Raw genomic sequence first — 7,550 nt, forward strand, 5'->3', positions numbered from 1 at the left:
ACAGTTACCCAAAGGTGATGAGTTCAATCCTGAACGAATGCAGTGAACAGTAACATTCAAAACAGAGAATCAGCAACTATGCCCCAGAGCCTTGCTGGAGTCCGAACACGGTACCCCCGTAATAATAATAAAGGGTTGGGTTCGAGACTCCTAACAAACGGTTCCCCAGTTCGATACAAAACACCTGATGAAGGCCGGAGGGCAAAACGGCCGAAACGTTCTGACTATAACAACCAAGATGAGGAAGTCAGTCCGACAATCTCAATAAATGAATGTGTTTTATGTCGCCTATTTTAGTTCAAGAATGAAGATCAGTTCCGGAAGTCTGTACAAACATCCTTAATACAATAGCCGTTCATTTCAATTGGAGTCAAGCGGGAATACAAAGAGCCATTGGTAAAACGAAAGACGTTTGGTAGTCGGTGTTTAATCATGACCGGGACATGTTAAACGATGCGTAATTTGCTTTTTTTTATCGGACTATTCATTATCGTACACACGAGATGGCTTCAATAAGTTTCCAGATATTTTGTACAGGCATTTAAACTTGTGGTAGACTCAAAAGAAAAATTCAGTATGTTATTGCTATACATTTTATCAGATGACTGACTAATTTTTATGAGTCCAGGTTCAAATGAACAACTACAGCAGGAATTGGAATATACCTTACTAAAACCTGATTGTCACAACTGGTGAATTTCAAAAACATGGAAGCTGAACGTGAGGACACTTAAGAAGAACGATATGCAATAAAATTCTGTTCTAAACTTGAAAATATAAAACTGCCACGAGAACGTATGGAATGCTTTAGACTGCTTTTGGACAATCTTACATGAATCGAGCATCACTTTTGAGTGGGATAAGAGATTCAAGGACGGCAGGGAGTCTGAAGATGCGAAAGATTAGTACAAAATTTGTCTCAAGGTGCTTAGGGAAGATCAGAAAGAAAGGCAGTCTATTTACCAAAGTTGGGCACCAAGACTGTTTCTCATCCTCATTCTCATCCTCCCTGTAGTCAAAACCATGCTCCATATGACTTTTGCTTATTCCCTAAGCTCAAATTCGGAAATCAGTACGAAATTTCAAACGGAACACTTTATTTAATAAAAGTAGGTAGCATGCTCGTGTTCCGTCAGCCATGGCCGGATTGAAGTCTTAAAGCAATCAACCTCTGGAAGTTTCACTGAGAATTGTATTTTATTTAGTAATTTTATATGTTCAGTCACTCGGCAGTCCCATCGATCGGAATGTTGTGTGAATGACACTGCAGAACAGCAGCTGAAATATACCAAATGATGCATCTTTAACTGATGTGTAAGCTTTTATTTGTGCATTTATTTATTTTTAAACCATTTGTCTGAGTTGTCCGAATTCTGTTTTAGATACAAGCAGATGTGTTTATCTGCAGACGTGTTTATTTAAAGTTTTATCATATGATATTTTAAGGGAACGTATTATTTGTGTTTAGCTCCGCTGTCCATTCTACGTGCAACTTAGTAGATGTATCTTCATTCTCGCTAGCAATGCTAGAATACAGAGGACCGTCCCCCCCCCCATCCAGCGAAATGCCACTAACTGAATAGTTAATAAAATACACAACTATTTCAGTATTACAGACATATGCTTGATACAAAAACCTTTAGCTCATGTTTGAAGTTTTCTAATATAGAAATCGCTGGAGACAAGTCATAAAATCACTTGATGTAAATAAAACACAAAATATAAAATAAGTTGAGGATCAAAAACGAGCCAATCATAAGCAACTAAAGGGCAAAATAAGAAAAGCGAGGTTTAAAACTTTTATGGCGAATGAATAAGCTACTATTGATGTAATAAAGGGATCCTTTCGAAATTCCATGCGAATTTCCATGTTCGACAGAGCGTTCGTGTTCGACAAGACCCAACTGAAAAGGTTCGTAGGTTACATCGGTCTAAATGTAGTGAAAATAATATCACAGATACTATATGAAAATATTTAACCGATAAACTATTACACTACTGGTCATTGCTAGCGTCCTTCCGTCTCGATAGACGATGAAAAATCGCGTGTAAAGGTTGTCATGTTGAATGATGGAAGGTGATGCTGTGACTAGGCAGACCGCTGCGGGAGCGGCTGATTTTGTTGCACTTCCTGTAGGGGTAATATCCGTCAGGCTCTGCTGCTGATGATGATGCTGTCCTCTTGCGTCTGCCGCTCCTCTCCTCCCACTGTTCATTTCTTCACTCCTCGCTAAGTCGGAGACACTTCTTGATTTTGACCCTCCAGCAGGACTGCAGCTGTGAATTTCCATGTTCGACAGAGAAGTCGTGTTCGACAAGAACCACCTAAAAAGTTCGCAGGTTACATCGGTCTAAATGTAGTGGAAATAATATCACAGATGCTAACAGTAAACCGAATTATCAAGATAAACCATAGATCGAAGTTGTCCACCATGTTTTAGTGGTATTTATATTCCCCCTTCTCCTTCCCATAACTGGTTACTTCTCGAAATTACTTGCGTTAATTTTAATCGATTTCTCATTAAAAACAAGACCATTTTCACCATCGCAGTATTTTTGCAAGATAACATAACTTAATGCTTTTTTAAAACATTTTAAATCACATACATTTTATTAAATAATGCAATTAAACATTATTAAAATGTTATAAAAAAGCGATTCTATAGTTAAATCAAATCAGGATCGGAATTTTTATATTGAGAAAGTAATTAATTAGGGAAATATGTTACCGTGAAATGTCAATAATGCAAGTTGCCTAAATATATTTTAAAAGAGTGACCGACTTTGTCACCATAGAAGGTTACTCCTCAAATTGTTCCTCAATGAAATGTAGATATGAGTAACATTAATTAAACATATCTTCGACAAATACACTTCAGTCAACTTGTCAGCCAGATAGTTATGTCCAACAGTCTTTGTTTCATTATATTTTAACAGTATGCACACTGGGATAAGACGTAAAAAATTGTGAGTAACTCAAACCACTTGCTCTGATGGTCTTAAATTCAAAATTATTTAAGGGTCGTTTTGCTAAAAATTGAATTTTAAATAACTACACAGATAAAATTTAGTGAGTTGTGAGGCCAACACAGGTAACAAATCCTACTTATGAGACGATGAAAAGTGTCCTTATGTAAAATTGAGGGTCGGTAAAATAAACAAGAAAAACACTCTTAGAAATTCATGAGAGTGGATTCAGCATTGCTGTTTTTTGCTTTCACCAAATATGACCCGATTGCATAAAAAACTGTGAAAGATTTTTGTGTAACATTTTGGCCGACAACTTTTAATATTTATTCGTGATATTATACAATGAAAATTGTTTTGGTATATGTTATATTTTTGTATAGGTTGTATGAACGTTTTTGCTTTGTTGGATCATGTAAGAGCATTATTCAATGGTAGTTAGCTTGGTGTATGTTATACACACCCACACCCACACACACACCCACACACAGGCATACACACACACACACACACACACACACATATATATATATATGCAATGCTTTTATGCATTTTTATTCTCATAGCATTTATATGCTAATTAACATATCGCAGAATAAATCCTGTAATATGCTTATTATAAAATTTACTTATTTATATTATTAACATTTCATTTTTATTTGATTTATTTATATTTTACTTTATTTTTAATATATTAGTATAATAATAGCTGTATTGTTCTACATGTTCGTATTGGAGAAGCGGTATTTTCCAATGTAGACAACTGTATTTTACAGCTGTGCTGTTTTTACATCCCGAAACAGCTACAAGGCAACTGAGGATCCTCGTTTTCTATTTAAACATTTTAGCTAAGGTCACCTTTTTACATTCTTATATAGTTGAATTCCTCTTTTATAATTGTAGACTTTGAGAAGTTGGCTTATGCAAATGCTAAGATTATTTCTATTTAACAACTTTAGTTAAGGTTTTTTTTCTTTTTTTTCCATCCATATGTAGTTGAATTATCTATTGTAATTTTAAATATTTTAGAAGTCGGATTATGTAGGTGCGATAGGTTAAATTTATTTTTTTACCGGAAAATTAAACTGCATTCTTTATCTTTATTTTTACATTTTTATTTTATTTTTTTTACTCAAAGCCTCTTTAGACCACACACACACACACACACACACACACACACACACACACACACACACACACACACACACACACACACATATATATATATATATATATATATATATATAATATGTCATATATGAAATACTGTATGGCCGTAACCTCTTCAGCAAGTAAACTTGGGAGAATTTCGTGATTGTATAAATTATGGAAATTGTTCAAAGTTCTGTTTTTCTATGTTTTAAAGTGAATATCTGATGAGTAAGCAACTAAAATGCAGCGAAGACATACTTTTGACAATTTGTTGGTCGGGAAAGGAAACAATAATGTAATATATACATTTTGAAGCAATAAATTGCCAACAAAGAAAACTTGATCTATGGGATTTTGCGAACTATTCTATGACATTATATACTCTGGAATCATATAATATATTCATTGAGCTTGGATTTTCTACCTTTATAAAAAATAATAAAGTTTATTTTTAATTCATTGGAATTGGTTTATACAATCTCATCAGCGTCTCAAGTAAATAGGAAATGATCAATACACACAGACACACATACACACATTCACTAATATATATATATATATATATATATATATATATATATATATATATATATAAGAAGTGAACATATTCTACGAAGGGTAAAATAAATTCTTCAAATAGAAATTTTTTTACAAATCTAAGCATCTTACGAAGATTAAAATAAGGATATAACACTAGTAAACCTTATGTCTAGAATCTTTATTCTATTAAATCAATTACATAAAAATATCTTAAATGCAAGGCACTCAAGTAGTTTCAAATCATGGAAATGCATTGAATCTTGCTTTAGTGTTCACTAATTACTATTAATCCAGTTCACGACGAATTTGAAATATCTGGAATTTCAAAATGACAACTAGTGTCCATAAGACCCTATGGAATACTTCGAAATAAAATATGACGGATACTAAAATTTGATATATAATATATTTTGTTATAGTTTTACATTAACCAGATATCTAGGTTTTGTAAAGGACTCTCAATCTTTTGCTCCTATTATTAATCCAAATAAAACTAAATATAACCTACATTATGATATCTTACTGGTAGCAAGCGCGTTTCAAATTTTTAATGATTGATAAATTAGTTAAAGATTTAAAGTGCATATTTGCATATATATATATATATATACATATGCACACATCTATTTTACTATTAAGGAAATAATTCGATTACTAAATATTAGAGAGACCGATTACATTAATAGAACTGCATAGAACAAAATCTATTTTCTTTTTTTAAAAAGGAATCACGGCCTGGAGACAACTCGCGTCTAAGGTTTAATGCATGTAAAGAGTAGTCAATGAGACAATATCGTAGCAATCGTTAGCAGTGGGAATTTTGTTAAGTGGATTATCTAAGGAGACAGTTCATCAAGAACTTGTTTACGTTAGACTTGAAGACAACGGTATTTTAGTCAGCTGGAAAGCAGGGAAACGGAGGAGAGTTCCACAGGAGTGCAGTTCTAAGAAAGAAGCTTTGTTTGTGGAATCTACGTTAAGATTTATACACAGATACAGAGTGGGGGGAAATTATTAATAGTGGTTTCAGAGAGACGAGTGTTTTTCGTGAAAGTTTGGCAAGCGGGAACCATTGATTCGAGCCAAGACGAGCTCTTGCCATGAAAATAACGATAAAGAAGAGACATGCCCTCAACGTCTTTTCTGGGAGAAAGATTTTACAGAGAAGAGAAAAGGGCATTCACCACTAGGCTACTACGAAGTCTATTTTGAACTCTGTCAAGGCAGTATAAGCTGCTTCTAGCAGCTGCTGCTCAGGTGTGGCAATAGTACTCCATCATTGGATGAACTTTGCTCTTACACAGGTAAAGAATTACATCACCAGAGAGATATCTACTGGAGCGATAGAATAACCCCTCCATTTTTCGAGCAACCTTGGCAACGGATTTGATGTGTGTGTTCCATTTCAGATCAGGAGTACAGGTCAAGCCCAGAAGCTTGTAAAAACATGGAGCCTTCTCAAAACGAGATCCATTCATTTCAATTAATCCCCGAACGTTGATGATGTAAAGATAGAAGCTTGGTTTTAGACGCATTAAATTAACCAGTCACCTCTTTCCCCATTGTACCACGCGATTAAGATGAGAGAAGAGAGAATTAGAACTTTACGGCTTTTGAAGTGGTGCCATAGATGTTAGTGTTGTCAGCATAAATGTCTACGAATGATCTTAGGATATGATTTGAGAGATCAGTGATGTAGACCAGGAAAAGAGTTAGCACATCTGCTGTAGATCTAGCAGAACGGAAACGATATTGCATGTTACTAAGGAGGTTATTTTTCTAAGGTGGTTGACTGCTTCTCTATTTAACAAAGATTGCGCCAACTTAATCATGACGCAAAGGAGACTTATTGGTCTGTGCTGAGTGGGAGATGACCGATCACCTAGATGCTTAAATACGGAGCATATCGATGAAGTTTTTCCAGGTGTTAGGAAGCAATTCTCCTTAAGACAACACTTTAACAGCTTTGTAAGTATGGGCGCTAGTACAGGTTGAAGCTTCTTCAGCACTATAATTGGCATGCCGTCAGGATCAGTTGCTTTACTGGAATCAAGAGTTTTGATTAGCTTGGCAACATCACGCACATATATGTGTATGTCGCATAGCATGTTTTCAGATACGAGAGGGAATCCGGGGGGTGACTGTCAGCCTTGATCGCATAGAGTAGAATTAGCTGCAGATTCATTGAAAAGAGTTTGGCTTTGACCGATGTTGACGAAATTAGCTCAGGTCTTAAAATATATTGACAGTTTTAGACAGAGAGTTTGTTATATCCAAAATGCGGATCAAACAATTAATAGAACATAATGACGCTTCTTTCATAAATGAAGTATTTTCGTAAACGAGGAAGATGGGCACATTTTTATTATTGGATGTTCCAATAACCAGAAATAACAATTGGAATCTATAAGTTTTAATTAAATTTATGTGGTTTATCTGTTTGTCAACTGTTTCACGAATGCGCATGCTCGAATCATTCATATTATAGTTGCCTAATGTTAAGAATAAGTAGGTTTAAAACACTAAGACGTGACAAGCTGGCCTAATTGTTATCGTACTTGACTCACTGTTTTTAGGTTTTATTTCGATCTGAACAGGTGTACTTTTTTTTTACTTATAAGAAATGAACTGTTTAGAAAAAAACATAATACTCGCATGCACACGTTTCAGTTTCTGCATGAAATAAAATATTTACGCTTATTTATTATGCCGGGCTACTAATCTATATCATCTAAAATAGAATATTGAACGTTTACTTAAATGGATGCAGTATAATTTTATCATGAATGTTTACAACGCGTATATATAAGTATTGAAACTAATGGTTTACATTTATTGGAAATAGATCTCAGTATGTAGTTTATAAATTCTTTTTATTGGAAAAAAAAAAC

Source organism: Euprymna scolopes, chromosome 9, assembly GCF_053919585.1.
Source record: "Euprymna scolopes isolate OS-2025 chromosome 9, ASM5391958v1, whole genome shotgun sequence".
NCBI lineage: Eukaryota > Metazoa > Mollusca > Cephalopoda > Sepiida > Sepiolidae > Euprymna > Euprymna scolopes.